Here is a 23,135-nt window from a genome sequence, read left to right on the forward strand (position 1 = left end):
CAAATGGCGAAGGAGCTCCTTGTGAGTCAACGGCCCTCCATATCTGGTGCCCAACTGCATTTGCGGGCATCCTCTTGCAGTTGGGTTACCATTTTCGAGGTTGTTTGTGGCAGGATTTGCACTCTGGCCACTGTCAAACACCTCAAGCCACAAAAACGCAAAGAAAACTGAAAACCCACTCCGTGGGAGTATCTCCTGTGCAGCTGCCCTTTGCAGGGCAGCTCATTAGATGACAGAATTGGAACAAAGTCTTCGGGACCCCTATTCTTTGATAGGAAGAAAAGCATGGCGCAACCTTCCTGGGTCGGATTGCAGTTGTGTGTCGGGGTGGTGCTGAGGTGTCATCCACCAGACGGCGTCTCCTTGGTTTAACCTGAGGCGGTCCCTTTGGCTGGGTGCCTGGAATGTCCTATCCCTAAGAGAGGATGATCACCTGTCTCTGTTATCATCTGAGCTCAATTGTTTGAACATCAGTATTGCAGCACACTCTGAGGTTCGGGGACTGGATCATGGCGAGACCATGGCCGGTGGTTGCACCTACTCCTGATGTGGTCGCTCTGATGTTTAGCATGCCCAAGGAGTTGCTGTTGCTGTGTCCAATAAATTGACTCCCATGATAATTGAGGTAACACCAGTCAACAAGCGTATGAGACTGAGGATTCCTCACCCCTTGGGTGTTACTTTTCTGGTCTTTGTATTTGCTCTGACTAAGGTGAATGATCTCACTGTAAAGGATATATGCTATTCCGCACTCGAGTCTGAGGTTGATCAGTGCCTCAGGTGAGATACTCTTCTAGTCTTGGGGGATTTCAATGCATCGACTGGCACTGACAGGGATGGTTATGAGACATGTGTTGGTCCCCATGGGTCTGGAACTGTGAACCAGAAAAATCACCAAGTTCCTTGACTTTGTAAGAAGTCATGGACTTAGGGTGGCTGGTTCATGATTTCAGTGCCCACAGGCTCATCACTGGACTTGGTATGCCAACGCTGGTGGTGTGGCAAAGGAGATTGACCATGTGCTCATTGATGGGCACTGTTGGAAGATTCATGACTGCAGAGTCCACCAGAGAGTTCAGTTCCTCAATACCCACCACAGCCATGTTGTAGTAACTCTGAAGTTGCAGCTTAAATCCAGGCGAATGGTACCATCCCAGCCTCGGCAAGATGATGGCAAGCTCAAAGATGAGAGGGTAGCTGAGGAGTTTGCAAACAGGCTGAGTGGGGGTCTGGGTGTTTTGTGAAATTGTGAAAATTGAAATCCTGAAGAATTGGAGTGTCTTCAAGACGACCATCCTTAATCAGGCGAAGAAGACCTTTGCCTCTCAAGGGACACCGGATACCATTGACCAGTCAAAGGGCTAGGCTTGATGGGTGAGGTGAGCTTATCAGGGAGTCGAGGCATAAAACTGTCCATGCACAGAGGGCAGACGAGGCCAATATGGGAAGAATCTGTGAAGTGGTAGAACATCATCTGTGGTCAAGTGACTTCTCCTGCTTACAGAGGAATTTATTCATTGCGTTCCTCAAAGCCCAACCCTCGATGTACTGCAGTTAGCATGGAGGGTGGTGGGCTCTTGAGAGAGGAGTCCGAAGTGAAGGCACGATGGGCCGGTTACTTTGAGCAACATACTAGGCTGATCCACCAGTTGTTGAGTTGGACATCAGGGGTGTAACTATCTCAATTGCTGACCCTCCAACTGTGAAACACCTTTGTTTCTGGAAACACAAGCTGCACTGAACAAGTTGGAAGTGGATAAAGCTCCTGGGATGTGTGGCATCCATGCTGAACTTCTCAAGGCTGGTGGAAATGCTATACTCGTGTCGTTGCATGCAGTTGTGTGCTCTGTTTGGAACACAGGCATCATCCCAACTGACTGCAAGAGGGGCTTTGCTGTACCTCTCTGAAAAGGGAAGGGTGATTGCCAGGACTGCATCAGCTACCGAGAGGTGACGCTGCCCTTTGTGCCAGGCAAGGTCTTTACTCGGATAATTATTGATAGGGTTTGCCACCATCTGCTTGAGCACCAGCACCTAGAGCAGTCGGGCTTTACACCAAAGAGGTCAATGATTGACCGCATCCTTGCTCTTCGAGTCAAAACTGAATGCAGACAAGAGTTTCAGCAGGGGCTGATTACAGCCCATGTTGATCTCTGCAAGCATTTGATTCAGTGAATCAAGATGCCCTCTTCAGGATTTTCAGTCCTCATGGGGTGCCAACAAAACTGATCAATCTGATTTCTTAACTATACTATGGTACTGAGAGTGCTGTGAGGTGGGGTGGTTCCATCTCAGACTTATTTCCAGTTCTTACTGGAGTTTGTCAGGGGTGTGTGCTGACCCCCACACTTTTCATCGTTTGTACAGACTGGATTCTGGAGATGATATCAGAGATATCAAGCTGTGGTGCATCATTTGGGAATGTCAAGATCTCTGACCTTGATTTCGCAGATGATGCAGTCATCTTTGCGGAGATGCTGGATATCCTTATGGGGACCCTCAAGGTACTGAATGAGTTGTCATAGCCTCTGGCATTACAGGTTTCCTGGATCAAAACTAAGATCTAAGCTTTCATTCACATCTTGGATGCTGTTATCTTGTCTGTACCTGTTTGTGGTGATGATATTGACGTCCCAGAGAGATTCACTTACCTTGGCCATGATATTCATGTCTCCGCTGGCTGAGAGCCAGAGGTCAATGGACATCTGGGTCGGGCCTGGGGAGTCATGGATTCACTGGATCATGGGGTGTGGTGCTGTCAGCACCTATGCAGGAGAACAAACGTCTGAGTCTTCAAGTCCTTGGTGCTTCCAGTCTTGCTCTATGGATGTGAGACTGACTCTGACCAAGCATTCAAGACAGATTTAACTCCTTCGGTACAAAGTCTCTTCGAAGAATCCTTGGCTATCGCTGGTCAGACTGTGTCCAACAATTGGTTACTGAGAGACTCACATGAGATTTGTTACCTGTATAGCCCGTGAGCATAAGCTGCGGCTGTATGAACATGTGGCTCATTTTCCTGACACTGATCCTGCTCATCAGATTCTCTCAGCAAGAGAGCCTCATGATGGATGGTGATGGGAAGGGAAATTTTTGCAAACATCGATATCAGCCAACGAGCTGACCATGTGCCCCATGGTTGCAGCAGGTTGATCGACATCTCAAGGAGATGGGGATGGGTGGGGCATTTTTCTGGGAGATGGCCAGACGGAGGCCCCTGGAGTACTGTCGGAAAGTGTATGCAACGGCGCGCTGCTCCAGCACATACCTGATCTGAATGCCGGGTATCCCTGCTAATTATTTTATCAATCTAAAGATTGATAATTCAACTTTATAATTTCTACTGAGATGAAATGATTAAAAAATGCCACATTTGGAGAGCAGTGCTATACTTTAAGTTGATGGAAATCTGACACATGGAAATTATTTTTGATATCGATGCTTGCAAAAATTTCCCTTCCCATCACCATCAATCATTGCTTAAAGATTCCAAGTTTTTTTGTTTACGTTTCATTACATCTCTGGAAGAAAATGTGCAGCTGCTCATGGCAGTATATTTTTTCCAACTTTAAAACAAAGCATTTATTGCAATATGCCAACGAAATTGCCAAAATTTGACAAGCCAATTCCCTATGAAAATGAAAAAATGTTTAATTTATGTTTATTCATTTCAATACTTCTTCACAAAAGTTTTCTAAATATAATAGTATAAAATGCTCGTCAAAAATGGCAGGTTGGAATAATTTTATTCGAAATATTCAGAGACCGATAGATATGATGTTTCGTAGCAAGAAAAAACATTAGTTTAAAACACCACATGTACAAATGTGACCCTATTTTCTTCATCTTATGAGACATTTCATTTTGACAACAGAATCGTGAGCATACCAAAGTCTGAAGCCTTGGTGTAGTGCCAGGTGTGCTTATGTCTTCTTTATTTATTAGACATCCTACGGACGTAAATGAACACTCCTTTTACTCTGCGCACATTATTCGTCAGTTGCAGTGAATTTCACCTTCCTGTGCTCTGTATTTATAATTCTTTTTTTTATGCTTCTGTACACCACCATTGAGGCTTTGATTTGCATCACCATCTACAATTCCAATAGCAGAGACGTAACTACTCTTTTATAAAAAATGTTTGAGTTTATTTTATCCAGAAAAATAGATCATAGTGAAAACACAGTCCTGTGAAAAGATTGGCCATTAAAAACCTTCTCAAATAGTCCTTATGCAGGGGGACAAAAGTAAACAAATACAGTGTTATATTGTTACGAATTTGCGCCCGCCGGTGTGCGATGGGCCGCGTACCTCTAATCGCAACCGCGTCGCCCACCGGACGGACAATTCAGTTGTGGCCCTCCTGGAACTATTGCCAGAAACCAGTCACGGGTAGGGGTTTAACCTCACCACAGCCCAGTCCGCATTCCACCCGCGCAAAATAGGGTCACTCGCCGAATATCGAAATACCCAAGTACTCGCGCGGGTAACCTACCGAGGGGCCGTACCTCGCCGCAGGCCGGCTTGGGACACGAACCGCTTAAGCGGTTCGTTCCGTTCTACAGCGATAACCGAGCGGGTATTATCGCCGACCTCGATGGATCCGATTCTCCTTACCGGGTGTTTAAAACCCAACTAATTATTCCGCGATGCAAGATGGCATTTTCAATGGGGAATAGAGGACGCAACGAACGGCATACATTTCATACAAGGACATTTATTACAACACACACGTATTCAGAAGCAAGGTAGTCATGCAATGTACAAGAAACAAATAGAAAGCGTGACCACCGAATACGAGCAATGTACAGTCACTTACACAGGTCTACTTCTAGGGACAGGGCGCCACAGCAGTCATACAATAGCAAAAGAAAAGACCCCCTCACAGACAAGGGGATCAGGCTGGACCACTTGGGTCTTTATGACACGGGACCTGGGAGACCGGACGGGTCCCACGAGACCGTAGTAAGTTACCTGCACCCTCGAGGTGCCTCGATGGTTGGCGAGCTCTCTCTGGCACTCTCCTCCACGGACGCGCAGGTTCGTGCCCCACAGCCGGCAGAGCTGCGCCTCCCGTCCGCGTCTCCGGTACGTCGCAAGGACTCTCCACCGACCCACGCCTCTGGTGTACAGGTCGCTCCACAGACCCAGAGACCAAGAGACCAAGAGACCAAGACAATACCAGACCAAGAGAAGGGCGCAAAACGAAGAGAGGAGACCAGACCAGGAGAAGAGTGCCAACGAAGAGGAGAGAGACCAGGTCAGGAGAAGAGCCCCAACGAAGAGGAGTGAGCTCGGCTCGCGGCTGTCCGCCTTCTATAGCCTCAGGCTCCGCCCTTCACCCCTCCCCGTTGTCAGCTCAACCTCCCTTCGAGAAGCTTCTCGAAAAGGGGCGTTTCTCAACTCCAACCGCCTCACTCCTCGTATCCACCAATCGCGAGTGAGCCGCCTCGCCCTTCTCGTCGCACCAGCCTCGGAGAAAAAAGACGGTAAAAAAACCCACACTCATCGCAGTTCCTTCCTTGATCCCTTTACTTGGCGCCCTCGGACGGCTTTCGACGTGGAAAGGGTCGTAGCGTGGACTGTGGAGGATGGCGTTTGCAGGCTGGCGTAGTGGCGAAGTTGGGGGTGGTTGTGTTGTTGGCGTCGTGGTTTGTTGTAATGGTGGGCGAGATATGTCGGTTCAAAATTACGATAGAGAAAGAAAAACACTATCTCAAAGGATCACAGCCCTGTGACACGAATAATTCCCATTAAACAACGGTGGGGAAATCTAACTGAACACTGACTTTCCGGGATAACTGATCTAAGGAACCTTTATGGTGTTCTGCGAATTTCCACAGCCGTAACACTACCCCCTCCCCTTTTTACAGACTCGTCCCGAGTCGTCGAATTTTCGTGTGCCATCATGTGTAGTTCTCCCCTAATGCGTTTTACCTTCGGATCCCTGAGTGCGACATTCAGGGTATTCATGTCCGAAAAATAAATAACCTACGGGCTGAGTAACTAACTAAACAAACCCACTCATACAGACGACTTAAATAAATTGCCGGCGCGAAGACAAACATGCAGGGGGCGCAATTCATTTACAATTAAAACCTTAACTTACAAATTTTACACTAAACCATGGCCCAGGATCGATGGACTCTGCGGAAAAAGAAGCAAAAGTCACAACCACTGCAGGTGACAGGGAATGTGGCCGGCTGCTCACACGCAGTCTAAGGCCTCCCCCATGAAATGAGCGCAGTGAACACAAGCGGTGCACGGGCCACCAGTGCAGTCCCGTGATGCGGCTGCCGACAGGGCAGTCCCTGCAGCATGCGCGATGATCCTGGCGCATATGGCAATGAATGGGGGCAAATGCAAAACAGGGCAGCAGGCATGAGGTCATGGCAGAGGCAGGCAGGCAAGGCATGGCATGGCAAAACAAGGCTGTTGTAGCAAAACGGGCTGGCAGGTGAAGTGGCCGGCAGAGGTCCCGTAGCAAACAGCCAGCAGACGATCCGAGCGGCACAGGCCTTGCAGCAAACAGCCAGCAGACGAAGTGGCCGGCACAGGCCTTGCAGTAAAACAGCCGGCAGATGATCGACCGGCACAGGCTTTGTAGTAATGAGGTTCGTGGAGGGAGTGCGGTGGTGCTGGCCACTCGGAAGGTGGGCTCGGACCAACCCTACGGTCTCCCTCCCAACCTATCGCCTTTGCCTGTCTCTGTCCATACCCACTCCCTTAATTTGCAAAACCAATTTAGCCCCAACTGATTTTTTTGTTTTATTTTTATTTTTTATCTCCCTTCCATAAATTCCTCTCCCTATCAGGGTATCCGGCTGCAAGGATACCCCTCCTGCCGGATTCCAACCCTACATGCAGCCATGACGTCACCCTGCGCATTCAAAAGCAAGCCTCGCGTTTCGAAGGGTTCCCCACACGAACACATGTGCTCTGCCCGTCAGAGCTTCACACACACATGCTCGCGTGGAGAACCCATCCAGTCCAAATCCACATCCAGCCTACCTTCTGTCCGTCCGCGGGATCGGCTAATCCACCGCGTGCGTTTACGGACCGTGCTTCACTCCCACAAGTGCGCACGTGGCGGCCTCGTGCACAGTACAGCATGGACCCTGCACGCGCTGCCGTGTAAACCCGGCACGGTCGCCAAAATAGCTACGGCTGCTACTCGGCCTTTGTCCACCGTCAGGCACCGTCCTCGCACTCTTGCGCACAAACTCCCACGTGCCACGAGGCTCACACACCTCGAGATGGCACTCACACCAGGACATGCGGTTGCATGTTCCTGCATGCCAGCCGCCATCTCTCTTGCATACCGCTCTCTCACACAAACGGTCTCTCTCGCACTCGGCCATTCACTCACGCATGCCATTCCACTCGCACACGTGGTTCCACTCACACACAGCCTTTTACTCACACAGGGGGTTTCACTCACCCCCACCGTTTCCCTCACACACACTGTCTCCTCCATACACGGCGTGCTGGGAGGCACGCACTACGGCTCACTCGCAACCACGCACACCCTATTACTCACACACGCTGTTCTTCTAACACACAGCCTTTCACCCATGCTATGCGCGCTTTGCAGCACACATTTCGCCTCACTCCTGAACACACACCAGGACATTCACGCTGGGGATTAGCACCACCACAAGGGGTTCCGGGGCCTCTATACCCCCCCCCCAAGCTCTCCGTGCACCCGTCAACAGCACTCGCCCCCTCAACTCCGCGAAGCTCGACCGGACCCACCTGGTCGTGAACCGCTTCAAGGGGGCACATTCCCTCCCCTTGTTCCTGGAGGAGGCCATCCAGCTGCTCGCACCGGGTCTCGAGACATTCCACGAGCTCGCCCCCATTATCCTCCACTACCTCCGTGTGTGTGTGCTCGTCATTAACTCCGTCCAATTCACCCTCTATCTCCCATGTCTCTGCCAACTCAGTCACCTCATCACCCTACTTGTCTCAACTATTATTTCTGCCGTCTCCACGCGTCTTGCCGTACACGTCTCAGTCACCCCTTTACTTTTCCCTCTGTGTCACCTTTACGCTTCTCGCCCCACACGTCCCGACTTAATCTGCCTTCACCCGCCTCCATTGCGGGCCTGACAGCCGTTGCACTCCCCCCCAGCTCGTTCGCTCCAGCACGTGGCGGCGCCATTTTGAGCTCAAGTGCCCACGTTTCGCTTCCCGCAATTGCCATTATGCCTGCCTGCAGGCCTCAGCCTATTTGCTGCATCTCACCCCGCATTTTTTTCATTTCTTCCTTCATTCCGTTTTTCACCTGTTGCATATTCGCATTCATTTTGTTATTCATCCTGCACGCATTTGTTTTTATTTCATTTATGTTTGTTTCCATTTCCTTATCCATTTCATTCATTTGTTGTGTATTTCCATCCATTTTCTTATTCATGCCGTTCATTGCTCCCATCAATGCTTCCAACATCTCTCTTAAGTCAGCTAACCCCATGGTAGTCGATTCGCCATTATCGGGCGCGGATCCGCCGGGGGCTGGGGAAGGATTTTGACAGAGGAGGGGAGGGGGGGTGTCAAATCCCGCGGTGGCCGCCGCTGCGCCCATTTCAGACTCTGGGTCCGTTTGTGGGGAAAATTCAACCTGCACATTAATATGATTGTCCTGCACGGGGATTTCATCCTGGGCCATGGATTCTACCATTTCTAAAACCCATTTCTAAATCCACAAGGGAGTGTTCTGGGCCGTTATTTTTCTGGCTTTCATCAATGATCTCTCTGACTCGCTGGAAAATCCTCTTTATCTCTTTGCTGATGACTCCACCCTCTGCAATACCATCTGTCATCCCTCGGATCGGCAAACAGTAGCTGTTTTACTCGCTGCAGATCTGGATAAAATTATAAGCTGGTCCAACACGTGGAACATGTCTTTCAATCCTGACAAATCTCACACTCTCACGATTCCTCTCCGAAAGGACCATCTGCAGCCCACCCCATCTACTTTCTCAGCAATCCTCTTGATGAAATCCTTTCATTCAAGCTTCTGGGTCTCACGATCTGTCATGATCTTCCCTGGGAAAGCCACATTTCCAAGCTGGCCTTCAAAGCCAGTCGCCAACTGGGCATCCTCCGTTGTGCAAAGTCCTTCCTTGTCACACCTGAGCTCCTGACATATAAAGCGTTCATCCGCAGCCTGATGGAGCACTGCTCTCCCCTTTGAGCTGGTGCTCCCACCTCTTACCTTTCTCAGCTTCACACTGTAGAAACCAAGGCATTTAGTGGATCTCCCATGAGGAGGCTGAGTCTTTGGGTCTCACTCTCTTACTACAGGCAGGTCAGTGGTTCTTCTACCTTCTCCTCTCCGGCCTCCCCCCCCCCCACCCCACTCTGTCTGAGAGATGTCCCTCCCATATTTCCGCAGGGTGCTCAAGGTCCACCAGCAAACACGTTCTGGTAAAAATACCAAAATCAAGAATCACTGCTCACCTTCACCCTTTCATTCCTCTTTTTCCCCCACCTTTGGAACAAACTTCCACACGAGGAAACTCTTCCCTCCAGATCTTCAAAACAGCTGTTCACCACCATCTCTTATCTTCCCCATCCAAAATCACAATCTTTTCTGCCCCTGCAAATCCACCCCGAACCCACCTCCTTCAAATTCGCTGCTTTCCTTCCTGAAAGTCCCTGTAATGTCCATCTTGTTTACCCTGTGTACCCCACACCATCCCTCTCCCTTCCACAGATCTCCTCATGTCTCTGTTCCATTTAATTCTATTCCATTGGGACCATCCTCTGTGCAGAGCGTGAGTGCTGCCTAAGCAGTCTCCTTGGCTATTGGGCACAATCCTGGACGGGTCGCCACTCCGACACAGTATACCAGCATGCTGGCACTCATTTTGCCGACCTCGGAAGGATGACAGGCCTAGTTAGCCCATCCTGGTATTAATTCAACAGCTGGGCGGGATTCAAACCCAGGATCCTAGGATCCGAACCCACCTCCCGAACCATTAGGCTAACACCAGGCATTCTCTGTTGCACACTGGATTTTTTTCCTTCCCTCTCCCACCCCTCTTCTCCTGCGCCCCTTGTTGTATGTTGTGCGTGTTAGCTCTCATCTATCTATAATTCCAGCAGTGTGTGTGTGTGTGTGTGTGTGTGTGTGTGTGTGTGTGTGTGTGTGTGTGTGTGTGTGTGTGTGTGTGTGTGTGTGTGTGTGTCCGCTGTTTCTTGACAACCACCAGTCCGATCTAATTGAAACTTGCCAGATATATTTCTGGGGACCTGCGGATGTGCCTTTTCAAGGTTTGATATTAATCGGACAAGTGGTTCCCAAGTTATGGCCATTTATTTACCAACCAAAGACAAGACTTGTTGCTGCGTGGGCGTGGCCGATGGGGGAAGGGAACCTCAGCCGTGTTCCCCATTACGGGTTACAACTTACGGACTTCCGGATAATGATGACTTCGTGTATTCTAATAATTTCTCGATTTCTTATGTGCATTTATAGATAAACACAATGCCCCAAGTTATGATTGTTTTCATATTAGACGGTGCATACATTTCGGTAACATCAGAGTGAGCTGCTATGCTCCAAAGCAGGAAGTAATATATATATATATATATATATATATATATATATATATATATATATATATATATATATATATATATATATATATATATTTTTTTTTTTTGCACGAAGGTTTTTGTTCATCTCTTCTCTTCTCTGTGTTCTTCCTTGCGACGAAATTGCGAAAAGGCAAAATACGTTGGCGCTAATTGAATAATTGGCCATAAAAACTAAATTGCGAATAATCGTAACTGCGATATGCGAACTTCCGGACAGTGAGGACTTAACTTCGGGACTTCTGGATAGTGACGAGTACTGTATTCTTTCTCGATTTATCGACTTCCTGTATTCTTTCTTTCTCGATTTCTGTACTTTCTCGATTTCTTTCTCGATTTTCTTAAACACAATGCCCCAATCCAGTCATCGTTTACGACAGCGAAGGAACAAAGCTGCGCATCATGCACGTGCAATGGAATCTAACGAAGCATGAGCTGCTCGCTTGGCAGACAACAATGAACACGAGGCAAGGCGTCGTGCAGCTGAAACGGATGAAGAACGAACTGCTCGCTTAGCAGACAACATTGAACGCGAGGCAAGGCGTCGTGCAGAAGAAACAGATGAAGAACGAACTGCTCGCTTAGCAGACAACACTGAATGCGAGGCAAGGCGTCGTGCAGAATAAACGGATGAAGAACGAACTGCTCGCTTGGCAGACAACACTGGACGCGAGGCAAGGTGCCATGCAGAAGAAACAGATGAAGAACGAACTGCTCGCTTAGCAGGCAACACTGAACGCGAGGCAAGGCGTCGTGCAGAAGAAACGGATGAAGAACGAACTGCTCGCTTAGCAGACAACATTGAACGCGAGGCAAGGCGTCGTGCAGAATAAACGGATGAAGAACGAACTGCTCGCTTGGCAGACAACACTGAACACGAGGCAAGGCGCCGTGCAGAAGAAACGGATGAAGAACTAACTGCTCGCTTGGCAGACAACACTGGACGCGAGGCAAGGCAGAAGAAACAGGTACAGGCATGCACGTGAGAGCGAAGGAACGGCCTGTGCGGGTGTTGTTTCTGGCACACGGTTTGAAATTTTTTTGTTTTGTTTTGTTTGCACGTACGGCCACGCACCTACGGGCATGCACTAGTTCAAGCAAAGACAGTATATACAAAAATAATAATAAAAAAAAGAATTAAAAAAAGAGTAAAAGACATCTTTTAAGTTTTTATGGTAGAAGGGGTCTTAAAGGGTCTAATGGGTCTTGTGGGTCCTCAAGGACTTTTGGGTCCTCCAAACCTCCATCTTTGGGGTCCTCTGCATGTTATGGGTTTTTGCGATCTATCGAATCTTTTGAATCATCTGGGTCTTTTGGGTCCTTCGGGTCCTCAGGGTCTTGGAGGTCTTAAATGGTATTCAACGGTTGAAGGAGTCTCAGCAGTCAAAAGGGTCAAACAGTACAATCAAATAGTACGTAATTAGACGTACGTGTGTGAAGTCAGGGTGCAATTGACGTTCAAACAGCACTTAATTGATAGACATGTAGTCACACAGCTTCATGGACGGACTGACCCTATTTTTCGTTTTTCCTTCAAAACTTCAAAACATCGATATTTATTTGTAATTGCGTGGGAAGAGAAACATGAATAAATAACATTGCAGCCAAAGGAAATTTGTAAATTGTACTACTCTGCCACAACCACCAGCTGGCGTTACACGGAACACATTTACACAGAGAATTTATGCACCACACACAAACACCCCACACCAACTCCCCCGCATGAGGCCGCAGACACACAGCCTATGTTACCCCCACACAAAGTTGTGTTTGTACCACGAGTTTGGGGTTTGTAACTTAAAAGATGTGGCTGTGCATAAGGAACAGAGATAGAAAGATAGACAGATAGACAGATAGGAGAGAGCGACAATGGCATTTACAGTGCCTATCGAAAGTCTACACCCCCTTCTAAAATTTTCACCTTTTGTTGCCTTAGAGCCTGGAATTAAATTGCATTAAATCAGACTTTTCCCATCTTTATTTACACATCGTAACCCACAGTAGTAGATTAATGGGGTTTCTGAGGCACCCATGCAAATGAATGGGGAAAACTATGAATTGATCCCCGAAAACCCCTAAACAGGAGGATAATTCCTCCCATACAAATGTATAGGGAGAACTCTCTGACTCGAGACCCATCAGGACAAAAAGAGAAGTATGATTTTTTTTGCCATACAAGCTCATGTTAAATTGAGACTGTCTCAGGGCCCAAAAAAACCTCATACAAATTAATAGGGGAAGTTTTCTTGATCAAGGCTTATTTGGTCAAAAGAGGAGAATGATTTCTTACTCCACTCAAAGAGTGAGCCAACGAATATTTATTTGATCATGTTCTATTTGAGATAATAAATTAATTTTCCTATTACATTCATCACCATCGAGTATGTTCACAAATATTATTTTAGAACTTAGTTCTTGGTCTAAATATCGTTGTTGAGCAGAGATAAAATGATAAACTTCTCTTAATGTTCTTGTTTGACCACCTCCTGAGCCTCAGATAATTTTTTTGCATAAGCCCCGCCCACTTTTACTAAGCCCGTCCACTTTCGTGAGGTGTTTTTATAAGCCACGCCCATTTTTATAAGCCCCACCCACTCTTACATCATTTCCAGTTCATCTCTGACTCACAAAGAAATCACTAGAAAATTCTAGAATGTTATGGTTTTGAAAAATTTCCCAACGAAGGCTTGCCTGGGCTTGCCCAGGGGATTTTCAAAGAATCCTCCATTTTGAAAAAAAAAAATTTCTCCATTCTAACATTACATCTGCCTCACAAGGCTTGACTGGGCTTGCCTGGGGTTGCCCAGGGAAACCAGTCTTTCTGTATAAAAAAACTGGTTGCCCAGGGAAACCAGTCTTTCTGTATAAAAACTGGTTGCCCAGGGAAACCAGTCTTTCTGTATAAAAACTGGTTGCCCAGGGAAACCAGTCTTTCTGTATAAAAACTGGTTGCCCAGGGAAACCAGTCTTTCTCTATAAAAGCTTCAACCCAGACTCCATTTTAAACATTTTTTACCGACAATGGAGTGCTGTACTGAGCTTGGAGTTCTACTACTTGTATGGAACTAAACCTTCAAGTTGATGAACTGGATTCAAACCTCTTATGTATTGAGGTAAGATTTTATTTTCCTATTTTCAGAGTTTGATTTAAGCATAGACTCATTTAAAAATTAAATCACTTAATTAATACATTATTATTTTCTCTCACAGGAAATTGTATCTGAAATACGAAATGAAAATACTGCTTTTGCCACAACTTGGGGCGAAATTGTTGGCTTGGTTGAAGACCTTGTGAGCGACCAAGACCCACAGAATGAGCTCGACCTTGATGGCCCAACCAAAGAGTTATACCTTGGAGACCAGCAAAATCCTGAAAAAGAGTTTTACAGCAATAGTACTCATTGTGAATTTTCAAGACAATACCCACTGAACAAATTATACCTTGATGAGCCAGAATACAAGTTTTACCTTGGAGACTCAAATTTTTTTTTTAAAAATCAGTAAATGAGTTCTGCCTTGATGGTTTAAAATAACTACCTTGGAGACTCAGGAAAAGGGTTCTGCCAAGATGGTTCTAAATATGGAACCTACCTTGGAGACTCACAAATTTCAGACATTTTGAAAAATGGAGATTTCCTTGATGATCCACAGTTATACTATGTGGGATGTATCACTGAAACCCATAAAAATTGGAAAAATGGCGTTTTCCTTGATGATCCACAGTTATACTATAAGATCTATCACCGAAACCCACAATATTTCTGTAAATTGTGGTTCTACCTTGGAGTCTTGGATAGATGGTTATATTTTTGGAGACTTGAAATGTGGGTTCTGGCTTGATAACTCACAATGTGATACATATCTTGGAAACTCAACAGGAATGTGGTTATACCTTGGAGACTTGGAAAGTTGGGTTTATTTTGGAGACTTGAAATGTGGTTTCTACCACTCTTTGGGATCTAAACCTATCGATGTAGTTCTTTGTTGGATGGTGCTTGATGAGAGCAATATCAAGAAAGTTCTGGGAAGAAAGTGCAGGAAAGTTCTTACTCCCCACTCCCCCTTTCCACTTCATCAAACTTGAAAGCCTTAAAAGACAGAATTAGAAGAAGAGAAAAAAAACATTAAAAAAATATATTGTTAGTTCTGGGAAGAAAGTGCAGGAAAGTTCTTACTCCCCCTTTCTACTTCATCAAACCTGAAAGCCTTAAAAGACAGAATTGGAAGAAGAGAAAAAAACATTAAAAAAAATATATTATTAGTTCTGGGAAGAAAGTGCAGAAAGGTTCTTACTCTACCTTTCTACTTCATCAAACCTGAAAGTCTTACAAGACAGAATTGGAAGAAGAGGAAAAAAAACATTAAAAAAATATATTGTTGAAATACGTATTGAAAAAAAAAAAGACATAGTGTTGAGCGAGGGTTGGGGTTGAGATTTTGAATGTGAGGGTTAGGTGGGGGTTGAGATTTTGAATGCGAGGATTGGGGTGGGGGTTGAGATTTTGAATGTGAGGGTTGGGGTGAGGGTTGAGATTTTGAATGTGAGGGTAAGGTGGGGGTTGAGATTTTGAATGCGAGGGTTGGGGTGGGGGTTGAGATTTTGAATGCGAGGGTTGGGGTGGGGGTTGAGATTTTGAATGTGAGGGTTGGGGTGAGGGTTGAGATTTTGAATGTGAGGGTTGGGGTTGGGGTTGAGATTTTGAATGAGGGTTGGGGTTGAGATTTTGAATGTGAGGGTTGGGAGGGAGGACACACACACACACACACACACACACACACACACACACACACACACACACACACACACACACACACACACACACACACACACACACACACACACACACACACACACGTTAAACCTTGACTATTCAGTTGAGGATTCTGTGTTTTGGGTTCACAGATCTAAGAACGTCCCCCCTTGACACACATTACATACGGCAGATGCCACCTGTTATACACCTCGGACTTGGCCCTCGAGTGTCCACAACGGTGAATAATAGGAGGGAGTGAAGCACCAACCCATTGCTCCCATGGGTATTATCTGCTTAGTTTGGTCTTTTGTAATTCCTGTGAATAAAATGAACCTAAAATCTCTTCCCCTTCTAAATCATATATCTTATAAGTCCAAGGAACCGCATCTATTACATCAACAATTTTAAAAAGTTTGTTCATCCATCGTTTAGTATAACCCTTTTCAAAATGAGATTTCCATCTATGTATTCTTACGATATCACCAACTTTGAACTTAGGTTTTCTGACATTAATCTCTTTTTCATATTCTAATTTTGTAAATGTTTCTGATGGTTTCATATTCGTTGACGTGTGAATCGTGTCATTATACCTATCTACAATATCCTGAATAAATGATGACCATTGTTGTGAACCGAGTTGTGTGAATTTTTTATATAGTCTCTCTCTTAAGGTGCGATTAAAGTGTTCAATAACAACAGCTTTTCCTTCATTAAAGGTACTGTATAATGTAATGCTGTTATTTTTTAGAAAATTCATAAATGTCTTGTTATAAAACTCTCCACCCTCGCCAGTCCACAATTTTTTAGGTTTTCTCTTACTTTTATTAAATATCTGTTGAAAGGCTAACATAAGAGTATTACCTGTTTTGTTTTTTTAAAGGGAGAACCCATGCGTATCTACGCCTCAAATCAATAACGGTTAAAGCATACTTGTACCCCTTATCATGATTGAGTTCAATCAAATCAGCAGACCAGATATAATCAAGTTCCTTGGAATAAGCCTTCCTTCTACGAAACTTTGTGAATATTGGTTTATGTAATTCATCAGCTAATTGCTCTTCAGTCTTAATGACATCATTAGAGCCTATAAGTTGTTTGAATTTCCAAGCCCAAGTTTCAATTTAGCACGAATCATCTTCTACATGATGAACATATCAACTTTTTCTCTTAAGGTTGGATTTTGTATCAGAAACAAATTATACAACATTTCTCTATCGGCTTCATGCTTTTCTTTCAAAGTTGTGGTATTCCCATAATCAATATCGTGTCTCATGCACACTTCATCAACCCTATTGATGGGCTTACTCCATGGTTTAGGATTGTCTGCCTCATCTAATCTTTTATCCAAGTTTGTGCCTGGACCACAGAAAGAATATGCTGGTAGATGTAATTCCTCTGGTATTCCAGTTGTTGTAAATTTACTTTCTGATAAAAAACTTTTGCATATCTCCTCCACGTTTGTGTTTGGAGACAAATTGACACTTTTTTGAATCACACACCGAACATACACCTTTTTGTATAACCCTGTTATTTTTACTTTTAAAATCTGAAATATTTTTAGTATTAGTTTTCTTTTTACATTTGAGACAATAACTCATTTATTTATGAGAAAAATTCCGACAGAGTGCAAAAACCTTTTTAGTTTCCAACATGCACATTTAAATCTTAATTTTTAAAACATAAATAATCTTTAGAAACGTCTTTACTCTCTCCTCCAATTATTTAAGAAAAAAATGAAAAAATTTAATCAGAGTCAATATCTTGTCCTTGAAAACGATGTCAATAGTCTTGTCGAAAATATTGCAAATAGACTTGTCAATTCTTTGTTTTCCTCCTCGGTGAGTTGAGATTTATTTATTTTCTGTAATACCTCCAATCTTTTTTTAATCTCACCGGTTTCCATATTTTCATATTTATTCATTCTCGCTCTTTCCTCCCTCTCCTCCTTCTCTCTTTCCTCCTTCTCCCTCTTCTCCCTATCCTCCTTCTTCTCCCTCTCCTCCTCTTTATTCTCCTTTTCCTCCTCTTCTCTCTCTTCAACTCCTTCCTCGACCCTTACTATCCTTGCTTGAATCGCTTACACCCCATAGAATATTATACATATATTCATCGGGATTTCTTGTTATTCCTGTATCCAAAATATTTTTTTTTACAACAGGAAACCAATAAAATTTATTTTGAATTTCTAAAAGAGCCTTACGTTTTCTTAACTTCCTAATTCTTTCATTATTAACATTCTAATTAAATCTAAAGTTGTCGGTTTATCAACATCAGCATAATGCCAATCTTTTCTTGAAAATACCTCATTCTTATGTTGTAGAACATATTTATTAAAATACCAAATACCCTTTTCTTGAAGGGATGCTTGGACACAGAAATGATAATTTTCTTGAAGCCTTCTTGCTGTCATTTATGTATTAGAAATATATGACAGAATAATATTATGACACGAAGCACCTCCCCATCTTCCCATAGTTAAATCAATTTGTATTTCCTTATTTATTAAATATAATCCTGTTTTTTTTTCTGTTTTCATGATATAAACTCAGGCAAAACCATTATTATATTTACCCTTATTAAATTCTTTTATTTGTTATTTACGAATGGTGCTTCCACAAAACTAATTCTCTGTACAAAGTGGATAGTATTCTTCCTTACGAGACAGATTTAATTGTTCCAGGTCTTCAAGGTCAATTTTAAATGACCAATTATACCCAAAATCATTCATATCATACCCCCATTGTTCTATTCTCATGCAAACGATACGCCCTTCTTTTAAAAAATTTATTTTAATTCGAACTGTGAATTCTGTATGACCTGGAGATAATATCAACACTTCTGTATCTTTGGAATACACGGCCGTTTTATTTAAGGATATATATATATATATATATATATATATATATATATATATATATATATATATATATATATATATATATATTGTGATAAATCGCTTAATATCACCAAGTCATTCGCGTCAGTCGGGCTTGGATAATTTTTTAATTTATAAGCATTTTTCATATTAATATTTTTTGTTATACTATATTTCTGTCGCTCAGCCTGTGCCTTTGTGTAATAATTTGATCAATGAATATCCAGTTCTTGGGATACACCAAAGATAGAACCATCTTTACCAACATGTCATTTTTATGAGATTAAAAATAATGTCATTAAAAATTTTATTTTTGTTGAGTTGAAATAACACATATAGACAAAACTGACCACAACACTTGGAATTTAATTATTGGACTTTAAATGTTTGATAAACACCATTCTGGAAGAATTTTAAGACTTCAACAGGTGGTGGAAGACCGAAACTATCAAAATAATATTTATCTTCTTCTTCTTCCTCTTTCGGCTTGCTCCCGTTAGGGGTCGCCATAGCGGACCAACTGTCTCCATTTCGCTCTATCCTCCACATCTTCCATTGACACTCCAACCACCCGCATGTCCGCCCTCACCGCATCCATGAACCTCTTCTTTGGCCTTCCTCTTCTCCTCCTACCTGGCGGTTCCATCTTCAACATCCTTCTCCCGATATACTCCGTTTCCCTCCTGTGCACATGTCCAAACCATCTCAATCTCGCCTCTCTCACTTTGTCTCCAAACCGTCCTACCTGCGCTGTCCCTCTAATACACTCATTTCTTATCCTATCCATCCTCGTCACTCCCAACGAGAATCGCAGCATCTTTAACTCTGCCACCTCCAGCTCTGCTTCCTGTCTTTTTGTTAGCGCCACCGCCTCCAAACCATACAACATAGCTGGTCTCACTACCGTCTTGTATACTTTCCCCTTCACTCTTGCAGCTACCCTTCTGTCACAAATCACTCCTGCAACTCTTCTCCACCCACTCCATCCTGCCTGCACTCTCTTTTTCACTTCTCTCCCACACTCTCCATTACTTTGGACAGTTGATCCCAAGTATTTAAACCAATCCACCTTCCCCACCTCAACTCCTTGCAACTGCACCATACCACCACCCTCCTTCTCATTTACGCACATGTACTCCGTCTTACTCCTACTGACTAACATTCCCCTTCTCTCCAGTGCGTACCTCCACCTCTCAAGGCTCGATTCAGCCTGCTCCCTACTCTCCCTACAGATCATGATGTCATCCGCAAACATCATGGTCCATGGAGACTCCAGTCTGATCTCGTCCGTCAACCTGTCCATCACCATTGCAAACAGGAAAGGGCTCAGAGTCGATCCTTGGTGCAATCCCACTTTAACCTTAAACCGGTCCGTCATTCCTACCGCACACCTCACCGCTGTCACACTGTCCTCATACATATCCTGCACGATCCTCACATACTTCTCCAACACTCCCGACTTCCTCATACAATGCCACAACTCCTCTCTTGGCACCCTATCATAAGCTTTCTCTAAATCCACAAACACACAATGTAACTCTTTCTGGCCTTCCCTATACTTCTCCATCAACATTCTCAAAGCAAACATCGCATCAGTGGTGCTCTTTCCTGGCATAAACCCATATTGCTGCTCACAGATCATCACCTCTCCTCTCAACCGAGCTTCCACTACTCTTTCCCACAACTTCATGGTGTGGCTTAACAACTTTATCCCTCTGTAATTTCCACAGCTCTGCACATCACCCTTATTCTTGAAAATCGGAACCAGTACACTTAATCTCCATTCCTCCGGCATCCTCTCACTTTCCAAGACTTTATTAAACAATCTGGTTAACAACCCCACTGCCATCTCTCCGAAGCACTTCCATGCCTCCACTGGTATACCATCTGGGCCAACCGCCTTTCCACTTTTCATCTTCTTCATAGCAGTCCTCACTTCATCCTTACTGATCCACCCCACTTCCAGATTCACTATCTCCACCTCTTCCAACCTTCTCTCTCTCTCATTTTCTTCATTCATCAGCTCCTCAAAGTACTCCATCCACCTTCTCAACACACTCTCCTCGCTCGTCAGCACATTCCCATTTGCGTCCTTTATCACCCGAACCTGCAGCACATCCTTCCCAGCTCGGTCCCTCTGTCTTGCCAATCGGTATAAATCCTTTTCCCCTTCTTTTGTATCCAACTTCTCATACAGCTCGTCATATGCCTTTTCCTTGGCCTGAGCCACCTCTCTTTTTGCTTTTCGACGCTACTCCTTGTACTCCTGCCGACTTTCTTCATCTCTCTGACTATCCCACTTCTTTTTCGCCAACCCCTTCTTCCTTATACTTTCCTGTACTTCCTCATTCCACCACCAAGTCTCCTTATCTTCCTTCCTCTGTCCAGATGTCACACCAAGTACCTTCCGAGCTATCTCCCTCACAACTTCTGCTGTCGTTGCCCAATCATCCCACCCATCTTTACCACCATCCAACGCCTGTCTCACCTCCTCCCTAAATTTCACGCAACAGTCTTCCTCCTTCAGCTTCCACCATCTGGTCCTTGGTTCAGCCCTCACTCTCTTCCTCAACCTCACCTCTAAAGTCATCCTACAGACCACCAATCGATGCTGTCGAGCTACACTCTCCCCTGCCACAACCTTACAGTCACTAATCTCTTTCAGGTTGCATCTCCTACTTAAGATGTAATCCACCTGTGTGCACTTTCCTCCACTCTTGTATGTCACCCTGTGTTCCTCCTTCTTCTTGAAATACGTGTTTACCACTGCCATTTCCATTCTTTTTGCAAACTCTACCACAATTTGCCCTTCCACATTTCTCTTGTTGAGACCGTACCTCCCCATCACCTCCTCATCCTCTTTATTCCCTTCCCCAACATGTCCATTGAAATCTGCTCCAATCACCACTCTTTCATCCTTGGATACACTCTCCACCACTTCATCTAACTCACTCCAGAAATCTTCTTTATATTCCATCTCACACCCCATATGTGGGGCATATGCACTGATGACATTCATCATCACCCCTTCAATTTCCAACTTCACACTCATCACTCGGTCAGACACCCTCCTCACCTCCAATACCCTCTTGACATGATCTTCCTTCAGGATTATCCCGACACCATTTCTCCTCCCATCCACACCATGGTAGAACAGTTTGAAACCACCTCCAATGTTCCTAGCCTTACTCCCCATCCACTTGGTCTCTTGTACACACAGTATGTCCACCTTTCTTCTCTCCATCATATCAGCCAACTCTCACCCTTTGCCAGTCATCGTCCCAACATTCAGAGTTCCAACTCTCACCTCCACACTTCTACCCTTCCCCCTCTCCCACTGCCTCCGGACTCGCCTTCCCCGTCTCCTTCTCCTCCTTCGCTCAGCAGTAGCACAATTTTAAGACTTCAACAGGTGGTGGAAGACCGAAACTATCAAAATAATATTTATCTTGACTATTAAAAATACAAACCCAATGAGAACCGTTCCTATTATTATCTTCAAAGTTCATAATAACATTCTTTGTATGTTTAGGCACGTTTGTCAATTCATCTCTCATACAAATAACCACATAATGAATTTTTAATTCCTTACAATATTTGACAAGTTCTAAATTTGATGTTGTATTCTTTCCAAGTTCTTTAAACCACTCATCAATGCTCATTTATTTATTAGAAAGATATAATCCATTTCCCTTTCAGTTAATTTTACACCTGCTTGTGCGATAGAAGAAAGCATATCTCCAACTAACAATCTCGCTTTATCAGGCAGACGTTCAAGTTTTTCAGCAAAATATACAATTACACCACTTCCACTAATTTGTTTCTCAAACTCTTTGTTATGTCTTTCCAATTATTTTTGAGCCCGGAGTTGAGTCTTCCTTTCGTTGGCAGTTTTCACCGCTATTGAAATACCACCCGTCAATGCTCCAACCGCACTTAAACCAACAAATAAAGGAATTAGAAATGGGAGAAATCCTCCACTAGTCTCTCTTATTGAATATTTTATCAACATTGGTTTTGTCATTTTAATTTTAAGTGAGCCAGTATTGTTCAAGATTTTAACCTGTTCTCTTGTGAGCAAAACATTAATTCTTACTGCTCCTTTTCTCTGAATTGTATTAACGTTAATCATACAAGGCTTTTGATTTTGAACACAAGATGATAGTTTATGAAGATTGATTTGATTAACATATACCCCAGTTGGTATTTTGCCACTCATTTATTTAACAAAAAATTATGTGAAACTAATCATAACACCATTATCTGTATTAATCTGTAATTCTGTTTCTTCCAGAAGCAAACAATATGCATCAACTTCTTCACTCTCTCCTCTTTCAATGAATTGGGAAGTATCCACTCGATTGGACTTTATAGTTTCCTTTTGAGCACTCAGGTCAAATGCATAGATTGTATACAAACTTTTAAATGCTGTCATATCCAAAATAGGTTCTTTATTTCCATTACTTTCACACACCTTTTGGTTAGACTTGTCTGCTTCAGCATAATCTTTTTTTCCCAATTAATTTCCAATGTGTCTCGTGGATAAAATGCTCCATCCAGAGAAACACGAAGTTGTTTCACCTTAGCATTATCACTCAATGCAATTTTCTTATCAGTTGCAGTATCGCCATCTGGTTTTTTTAAAAAATGATCCACAGATATCGTGGCTTTCCTTCCAGAACACCCAAATTCCACGTGTAAGTGGTTTGGTTTAGTTTAACGTGTTGACATCTTCTTTTGAGATATGATACACTGAGTGGTTTCTTTGACTGAAGTCTTCTATTCAACATCTCTTCTGTTTTAAGATTAGGAGTATATTCACTTATATACCAACTCATTTCATCAATTATAAATTTATTCTGCTCACCAAAAGCACGACCAACACCAAAAAGTAATCTATTTTC

At 44.0% G+C, this 23,135-nt stretch overlaps 1 protein-coding gene across 6 annotated transcripts in view; it reads right to left on the reverse strand.

Moving 5' to 3' along the window:
• The window catches only part of LOC147020089 (uncharacterized), a 190,478-nt gene that overhangs the window by 62,926 nt on the left and 104,417 nt on the right, over window positions 1-23,135 (reverse strand). The gene's annotated exons all lie outside the window — the stretch shown is intronic.

Source organism: Eptatretus burgeri, chromosome 9 (genome assembly GCF_056783735.1).
Source record: "Eptatretus burgeri isolate ZD-2024b chromosome 9, Ebu_testis_v1, whole genome shotgun sequence".
Taxonomy (NCBI): domain Eukaryota; kingdom Metazoa; phylum Chordata; class Myxini; order Myxiniformes; family Myxinidae; genus Eptatretus; species Eptatretus burgeri.